Source organism: Castanea sativa, chromosome 2 (assembly GCF_040712315.1).
Source record: "Castanea sativa cultivar Marrone di Chiusa Pesio chromosome 2, ASM4071231v1".
Lineage (NCBI taxonomy): Eukaryota > Viridiplantae > Streptophyta > Magnoliopsida > Fagales > Fagaceae > Castanea > Castanea sativa.
The window spans coordinates 5587310-5596769 of record NC_134014.1 but is presented as its reverse complement, the minus strand read 5'-3'; the positions used below and the strand labels follow the sequence as shown (position 1 = coordinate 5596769).

Genomic DNA, 9460 nt, shown 5'->3' with positions numbered 1-9460 from the left:
TGTGAATGAAATAAGCCTTTTAGAGCTTTTCTTGAACTTTGCAGAGGTGCCTAACCACCTATCAATTTTTTTTTTAGTAACTCGCATTCCATTTAGTTCTAATTCATATCACAGCCCATCACTTTCCCTGCATCACTTGCCCAATAGCTCTGTAGAATCCGTTTGCCCAGTTACCCTCTGCATTTTGAAGAAGTCCACCCTCACCAGCCTGGCCTGTGCTCCCCCGGGAGGATGATTGAGACAGAGACAAATCCAACGACATCATTTCAGTAAATCCAACTACAATGATGCCGTTAACCACCTATCAAATTTTTTTTTTTAACTAACTCGCATTCCATTTAGTTCTAATTCATGTTACAGCCCATCACTTTCCCTGCATCACTTGCCCAATAGCTCTGTAGAATCCGTTTACCCAGTTACCCTCTGCATTTTGAATAAGTCCACCCTCACCAGCCTGGCCTGTGCTCCCCCGGGAGGATGATAGAGACAGAGACAAATCCAAGGACATCATTTCAGTAAATCCAACTACAATGATGCCGTTTCAGTAAAATTTAATACAAACAACCAAAACCCCAAATTGTGCTCTGTCTAATTACCTCCCTCAGGTTTAACACGTGGTGCAATTAGTGGAAACGTGTGTTTAATTACTGATCACAGGCTGCCAATCTGTTAAGAGTTGTTAGAGTTTTGTTATAGAATTAGTTCTAGTTTACCACCTAAATTGATCTAAGCTTAAGCTTATCTCAGTCCTATAAATAGGACTCTTTTATTGCGTTACAGAGTGTGCTACATAATATCAGATTCAGATATTTTTCAATCTCTCTCTATCTCTGTTTTACTCTTTTGCACATACAATCTCAAACTCTTTCAGAGGAACCATAGGTATTGAGTTGAACCAGCCCACCAGATGTGTTTCCCATTTCAGAAACATAGTAGACCTGGCTGTAGAATACTTTAGTCTCGGGTTAAGGCATTTATTGCTGAAAATTACTGCATTTCTATGCAGCCAAAGATTCCATATGCCTGTGAAAAACATGATAGCCCAATGGATAGAAGATTGAGCATGAATAATAGAACAATTGCCATTCCTTTTGAACCAGGAATGAAGGGGGTTTCCCAAGAGAACCCCATTTCATTCTTGTCGAAAAACTACACATGTTGAGCATAGTTTGGGTTTTGTTATTTGCACTTTAATATATCTTGTGGAGAGGTTACATATGTTGCAATGGCAACAGGCAATTGAAACTTTTCTTGGTTTTGAAGCCGAACATGACAGAATATGTGTTATAAAACAAAAGAACAACTATGATGGAATTCTAAGATCTATGCCACTCACAAGGGTTGTGTATTGCATACAGAATTCAGTGTTGGGTAACCTATAGATTGGAGATACATTGCAGCCTCCTCTGGGCTGAATCCTGCTGCTAGTGGGGACCACTCTTCCCTTGCTAGAATGAGTAATCTGCCCTCACCTATTAATATATATTTTTGTTATAGCTTTGCTTAATCCAAATTTTTTTTCAGTCCTCTAGATCTGAACTATTGTTGTGCTGAATGCCTCCCTACAATTATTTTTATGGTGAATGATGTCTGATGGATTGATGAATATTGAACCTTAGATTCATAAGATGTGCCGTTGCATTTGCTAATAGATGTTGTTTTGAGTATTATTTTTGGTGATTATACTGTCATTAGAGTGCATCTAATTAGTGATTGGGCTTGCCCCGTTGATGTTAGTTTGATTTGGAATGTGATAATGGAACCATTATTTCTTTTTAGTCTCCAATTTTTTGTTTGGCTTTTGTTATTTGCACTTTTATATACCTTGTGGAGAAGTTACATATGTTGCAATGGCCAATTAATCAAATTCATAAAGGGCCTATTGAGATCTTTGGGTGAGTCTATTGTTATCTTACTCTATATAAAAAGAGAGTTTTGCCTGAGTTTGTTGAGTAATAAAGCGGCAGTAGAAGGGACAAACGATAGGTTGAAATCAATTGTGTTGGGCTGGAGAGAGAGTTTGGGCTTTTTTTCTTTTTCATTTTTTTTTCCTATTGTTATCTATTGCCAGATTTTCCTCCGGATTTTTCTCCCAACCACTACTGACACTGAGTAGTAAGTACCAATAGAGAAACACATATAGAAGGAGGTGGTATTGCATGTTTCCACTATGTGTAGAAGAGAGGAGAAGAAGAAAATGATTCCGCTACATATTTCTGCTACAAATTAGGACTTCAGGATTTTGGGTTGTAAGTTGGGCATTAGATCTTTCGTGTTTTTCAATTATTAAGAAAATGATTTATTGATTGATGGATTACAATATGCCTCCATGCTTAGGAACTTGGAGGAAAGAGAAGAGGGAGAAAGGGAAAGGGAAAGGAAGGTTGCAAGTGATTATGAATTGAATTTTAGGTACTTCAATGCGGATGCATTTGAAGTGTTTGTGAAAATGTACGAATTGGCTTTTGGGTAAGTATCTATTATTTGTTTGTTAGATTAAATGATGATATAAGCTTGATGAAACAAGTGGCAATAAAACATGATGTCAGTTTTCATGTGAAGTGTTTGTCTTAAGGGTCAGAACCTTAAAGGAACTCAGCCTGAGTGTATAAAGATGGATGGCCACATATCATTAGTGTATAAGGAACTCAACCTGAGTGCATATGTACAGCTATCTTTTAGATTGCTATTGTTTCTTTTGTGATTTTGTATAATGTATAATGATGCTATTAATGTTTTCTCTATATCTTTATTTTGTTAGACAGGAGGCAGAAGGACTTATACAGTTATACCAAGGGTCCAGCCAATGCCTTTGTAGTTGTAGAAAAAACTTATCCAATGATCAAGAAGGCTTAACCCCGTGTTTTTTAGAGATTCTTTGCCCACATAAAAAAATTTATCCAATTATCAAGCTGATTCTCTTACTTATAGCTATAGCTCATTGAAGCTTATATCATATTATTGTACTATAGTCCTAATTTGTGCTTTTGTACTTAATAGGAGCAAATCAAGCATGCTGAGGAACAATTTAACTCTGTGTCGCTGTTATTTTCTCGAAGTATAGTGATTATAAACTATTTCATTTTGGTAGACTTGACCTACTTATTCTAGTAAGGATATGCCACTTGATTTTTCATTTTATTGCAGATTTACTATGAGCAATCACCAATTTGTTGGATCCAAACCAGAGAAATCTTCTGTTAAAAGGAGCTTATAAATATTTCATCTTTCATTTTTATTCTAGAAACCTGTTCTTCTTAGGTCTTTTCTTTCGTTCTCCCAGATGAGAGAAGATGTCGAATCTGGCATCTCTGTTGAAAATCTCACAGAAGAGTATATATGTACAATGAAGGATGTGACTCGGGGCTTGATAAAGGTTCTCTATTTGTTATACCCTTTCTACTGTAAGCATAGCATGAATGCGTAGTGTGTTTTGGCGTTTATGACTTTACTGAGTGATAATTCACGTGGAAATGTTTTGAGTAGTGTATTTAGAGACCTATTCTCAACTTTCGGTTGAGAATGAAACAATTGGATCATACAAACGTGCATTGCAAATGAAATCAAATAATATCATTTTTTAGTTTTTTTTTTTCTTTTAAATTTGATAAATTTGGGTACTGATACCTGATTCTAAGCTAGTAGTTTTTATTGGATAATTCGAGTTCAGGAGCATCAGCGATAGATGGGGGAAATCCCAAATCTAAGCTCTGTTTTACAATTCAAGCCCACAAACCCACTCCAATAGAAGTTGTAAAATATAACTATTGCAAAAAAAAAAATAAAATAAAAAAAAGAAAAAAAAATAAAAAAAATAAATAAAAATTGAGCTATAGTGCGATTCTAAATATAGAATCGCAATGTAGCTTAATGGTAAAAAAAAATATTATTTTTTAATCTTGGTCTTCTCTCTCCTCTCTCTGTCATTATCTGTCTCTTTCTTTCTTTCTACTCTCTCTTGTTCTTGCTCCCTCTTCTTCAACGGCATGGAGGCAACGGCGTGGAGGCGTGGAGGTCGTGAGTTTGTTCATGGGTTTCCAGCGTGGATTTGTTAATGGGTTTTCGGCGTTTAGGTCGGATTTGGGTGGCGTTTGGGTCGGATTTGGATTGGTGTTTGGCGTTTGCTGAGTTTGCTGGCATTGGCGTTGGCTGGATTTGCTGATGGGTGGCGTTTGGAGCTCGTTCTGATGGATTTGCTGGGTTTGATGATGGGTTTGTTTCGGCAACGGGCGACCTTTTCTCTCTTGCCATCGCTGCCGTTGAGAACAATGGGTTTGGGTTTAGTGAGAACAGATGGGTTTGATTTTGGATTTTGATTTTTAATTTTGATTTGGCTGGATTTTGCTCAGCGGAGGTGGGTGGTGTGACTGAGAAGCTTAATGGTGATGGTGGTGGGTGGTTGACAGGAGAAGAGAAATAGAGATCAGAGAGAGAAGTGGCTTTTTATATTATTTTTTAGAGATCAGTACAAATTATTTTTATATTATTTTAATGTGTAGTATGGTAAAATAAAAATTGGGATGTTAGTGTATTGTAAAATGGTATTGTATAATTTGTAAAATAAGATAGTAAAATAAGATGGTAAAATACTATTTTGACTTTTTAAGATGGTAAAATAAGATAGAATTTGGCCAATTCTATTTAGTATTTACAACTTTTTTTATTATTATATTTTTCCTCACCTACCATATTTCACTTTCTTTCTATTTTTTTTTTTTGGTCTCTTGTTGTCTCTCATCCACACACGTACACGTCTTCTGTATCTAACCCCTTGATATTTACGCTACTCGCTTTTGAATTCTTTTTTTTTTTTTTTGATAGGACTCACTTTTGAATTCTATTCCATCTTTATGAGATCTACACTATAACTAACACACTACCTTATCTTTTCATGATTTCATCTTTCTTTTTATTCTTTTACTCACACGCAACTTAGCTTAGTTTTCCTCTCAAGTCTATACTCTCTTCTCTCTTCTCCTCTGTCTCTCTCTGATGGGTATCCAAATTTGTTAAGCATGATTGCGTTAGCCACACCATTCCTCTAGTTCTGATACTGTTATTCTTCTACAACTCATCTTATGAAGCAAAAGACTCCAGTGTGTTTGAGGAAAGGAACGATGGGATTGATTTTGGTTTGTTCTGAAGATCCAAGTTCAACTTTATGTGCAACAAGCTCATACCGGCCGAATCTTTTATTTCGGGCGAAATTAACCGAAACAACCCGGAACTGCCGAAACACAGAGGAACAGGCCGAAATCTTACCCGAGGTGGAATAGAGGGGCTTGCCGTTCCAGTTTGGTTGCCGGTACGAAATTTTCCGGCCATTCTGGCCGGAACGGAACGGTATCCATAACGTTGGAATTGGCTCATGCTCTTACATGGAAAACATCTCAAAGGGTTGTCCCTGTTTGTGGCTAGCTAGCCTAGCTTATTCATAAGGCCCGGTGAATCCTTAGGTGCTAAAACAAATTTCTAGTCCAAACTCCAAGAAAAATTTCCAGTGGCTTGGATGGTCTCTTTATATGGGCTTACCTACTGTAGACATGGTTCATGTAGTCTAAAAGGTTCAAGTTCCTGATGATTTCTCGGAATTCAACACTGCACTAAAAGCTGCTTAAGAAAAGTATAGATTTTTTCATAGTAGTCACACTCGTACAAATGTGTTTCTTTCCATGGTATTATTCTCGTCTCACGGAATTGATTAAGAACCCCAAGAGGCCAAGACAGTGGGTTTATGATTTTATTATTATCATTTTAATTAAAGATGTTCATGAATTTTCCTATATAGCAAAATCGATGTTCACCATTTATGCTACAGTCTTGGTTAATACAAAACACAGGATGAAAAGTGAGGGAGTCGGTTTTGGAGACAATAAAAGGGTTTTTTTTGGGGGGGGAGGGGGGCTCCATGCTAGGACTTGCAACTGGTTTGGAGTTGCAGGCCATGAATCCATGATAGCTAAATTGTGTATAGAAGAGTTTCTTCTTCTTCTTTTTTAATATATAATTTCAATAGTTAAGATAATAAGAAAGGGTCTAGCTAATGTATGCTAAGTGGCTAAGGTGGTAATTAAAAAACTTAAATTATATAAAATTTAATAAAAGGAGAACTTCATATATTGACGACAAAAAAGAAAAAAACACACACACATGCAAACACATAAATTCTTACGACTTTCTTTTACGAATTTTCTTATTTTAAAATTGTAACATGTTAGTCTCATTATCAATGCTGCAAGCTATATCTCTTTTAAAATTGTAACATGTTAGTTTTATTATCAATACTGCAAGTTATATATCTTTTAAAATTTTAGTTAAATGAAATTTTTCTTGGACTTTTTTTTTTAAATGACCTAATATATTGTTAAGGGGACTAAAGTTTAAGCACGCTTGAGATTCCATAAAGGCCATGGTAGTCTGTTCTACATTAGTGGGCCAATTGGTTACCATTCCTTCTCAATGTGAAAGTTGAAAATTGCGGATCTCATAGGCTAGAGAAGAAATACAATAAACTACCGATGCTATTGAAGATGGTGGAAGATACTTTCCAGCAATTGCATTTGAGACCACTAGAAAATCACCATCAAGAATAATCTCTCGGACACCAAGCAAATATCAAGCCTTCTTCAAAAGCTTTAGCCTCAATTTCCAATCGCCCAAGCGGTTGTAAAAATTTCTTGTTCATTGCTGCTATAACCATCCCACAATAGCTAGGGACCAGAAATTTTTGTTTAGAGGCCATGACTAAATGATAAATATTGATTCACAATACATGTACCCATGTATGTATGTATGTCTAAAGCACTCAACACTGCATTAATTAAGAATTTTCAAACAACATTTTCTAAATTTGAGTCTCCAAATGTCAAACACAAACAAATTCATTATTTTTGGCATGTGTGAGATCTTTCAGATCAGAGGTACCACAAATAATAAATTGGTTACGTTGTAATCTTTGTGTACAACTTGTACAAGTGGGCACATCCCTTTGTCGGAAGGAGGAGCATCCCATTCAGCAAAAACAAAAAGAGAGGAGCACCTCTTTGGAGGGCAAATTGTGAACGTGGGTCCGCCGTTCACATGACAGTCACAGATAATTATATATATCCAAATTCCAGGTGCATGTTTAGCCGAGAAGTCAGTATCGTCAAAACTTACCTTGTGGATGGAGTGAGAGTTGGAAAAATATTCTTGCAGCGCGCAGACGAAACTGCCTTAGGACTGAGGGGGGACATGGCCCCAACAACCTTTAGTACACAAAAATTCATCAGACCACCTCTTACCGAGCTGCCTTCTTTAAAATTCCATCGTCTTCTTCTTGTCTTCTACTTCGTCTATTTTTATAAAGATAGAAAAGGACAGAGTAGGAGGAGGACCAAAAATCTTATTTTTGATCCTCCTTCTACTCTGTCCTTTTCTTCCTTTATAACAATAGTTTGGTATAAACTTATTAAATTTTTATTTTTGAAAACAAAACTTTTTAATTTTCATTTCTTGTTTTATCCGGTTAGTTCGCGTGATGTGAGAGTAATAAACGATGAAAGTAATTTCTATAATCTTGCCTTCATACATTTTCTTTTATAGCTTTGATTCCACCGGCTTCAGGTACTAAGTTTTTAACCTCTACCTTTCTACATCTAATTTTTTTTCAAAATATCTAGGCATTCACATTTAAAAAGGAACGTGTTATTATAATATAATAATTGGTTTAGATTGCATTTGATATTAGCTTAAAAAGTAAGTTTTTTTTTACTATTTAACTTATTTATGCTATTATTCACTTTATTTTTGTTATTATTTACGGGTCTCATTACACTTTTTGGTACTATTTATGGGTACTACTGTACTATTTTAGCTATTTTTTAATTTTATCTATAGTACTTTTAGCAAACAGTTTTCTGTTTCAACTAAATAAATTGTTCCCAAATAGACTCTTAAAAAATATATAATAATAATAATAATAATAATAATAATAATAAAGACTCTTAAAAGTCTTACAAATTATATAATAGTTACAAAAAAAAAAATTATACCAAACTATTGTTATAAATAAACTCGAAATGGTACTAAACCAAATCAATCACCATACGAAATTGACTCATTTTTTGTTTTTAAACAATTCTCTCTAAGCCAAGAGCTCTCTACCCTCTCTCAACTCTTGTTCATTCTCCTAATTGAATGAGTGATATTAGGTATAATATAGATTTTACTACATATGTCTTATAAATTGATGTGTTATTAATTACAAAAATTAATATAAATACTAATTTGTTATTTGTTGAAATGACACTAATTGCATTAATTACAACATCATTTTGTAAATTTTTTGTTAAAAATTTTCTAGTGGCTATAGCGTTTTTCTAATTGCATATTAGTGCATTGATAGTTTGTTAGTGCCAAAGGGACAGTAATTTGCATTTTCATTAAAAAAAAAAATTCATATTCCGGTCCTCTCAATCAAAATTCTGGTTCCTGGTTCTTGGTTTCGTTCTTGCTTGCACGCTAGCTTTCCATGCAAATATTTTTAGTACTTCCAAAATTTCATTGACATCATTTATTACAGTTACTTTAGAAAACCACCGTATCTTTTGAACTACTGTTTATCATACGTGATACGTGGTACCATATCTCTGCTAGTATAACTATTTTACTGATATAGACGCGTACGTCTCTTGAAATTTTTTCTATAAATTAAGCCGTTAGTTCATTCAACAAAAATACATTGAAAATACACATGCTATATCTTGTGGTTGATTAGAAACCCATCCAACCACATCTTGATGGAGCGAAAAATGTTATCGAAGAAAACTGTCTCCACCATTAATGATGATCATGATACTCACATTGCTCATTTTGAACAGCAAGCCTGTTGAAGCTACAAGGTCTTTGGTTGCTGTCATGAAGTCAAATAAACTTGAGACAGCCAAGGTGGTATCAGTTTCACAAGATCGAGCCCCAGTTACACCTTCTAAGCCTAATCCATGCACTTACTTGCCCGGACCCGCTAATGGTTCAGGTTGCCATCATTGAAGATAATGGAGGAGCTTAGCAATATGGTCATCTGATTCTGTGGAGTTTGTTGTCACGTTTCTTCTGTATTGCAATAATAAAATAAAATTGTTATGTTAAAGGCAAAATAGCTAGAGTTTGTTTTACGCTATAGTCGCAGTAAACGAAACCATGCTGTTTACATATGCAAGTTGGCCGGCTTGTATGGAGTAATCTGACCTCACCTATTAATATATATATTTTTTTATTATAGATTAATTCATCCAAATTTTTTATTTTTACTTTTTCAATCATCTAGATCTGAACTATTGTTGTGCTGAATGCCTCCCGACAATTAGTTTTATGGTGAATGTTGTCTAATGAATTGATGAATGTTGAACCTTAGATTCGTGAAATATGCCATCTGTAGGTTGCATTTGTTAATAGATCTTGTCATTTGAGTATTATTTTT

The 9460-nt window shown here is 34.9% G+C and overlaps 1 long non-coding RNA gene across 1 annotated transcript; it reads left to right on the top strand.

The window, feature by feature from the left end:
* The first annotated feature begins 329 nt into the window (after positions 1-329).
* Positions 330-3391, top strand: LOC142624086 (uncharacterized). Its single transcript, XR_012842282.1, has 2 exons — positions 330-3058; positions 3148-3391. It is a non-coding gene; the product is annotated as an uncharacterized LOC142624086 (long non-coding RNA).
* Positions 3392-9460: the final 6069 nt, after the last annotated feature.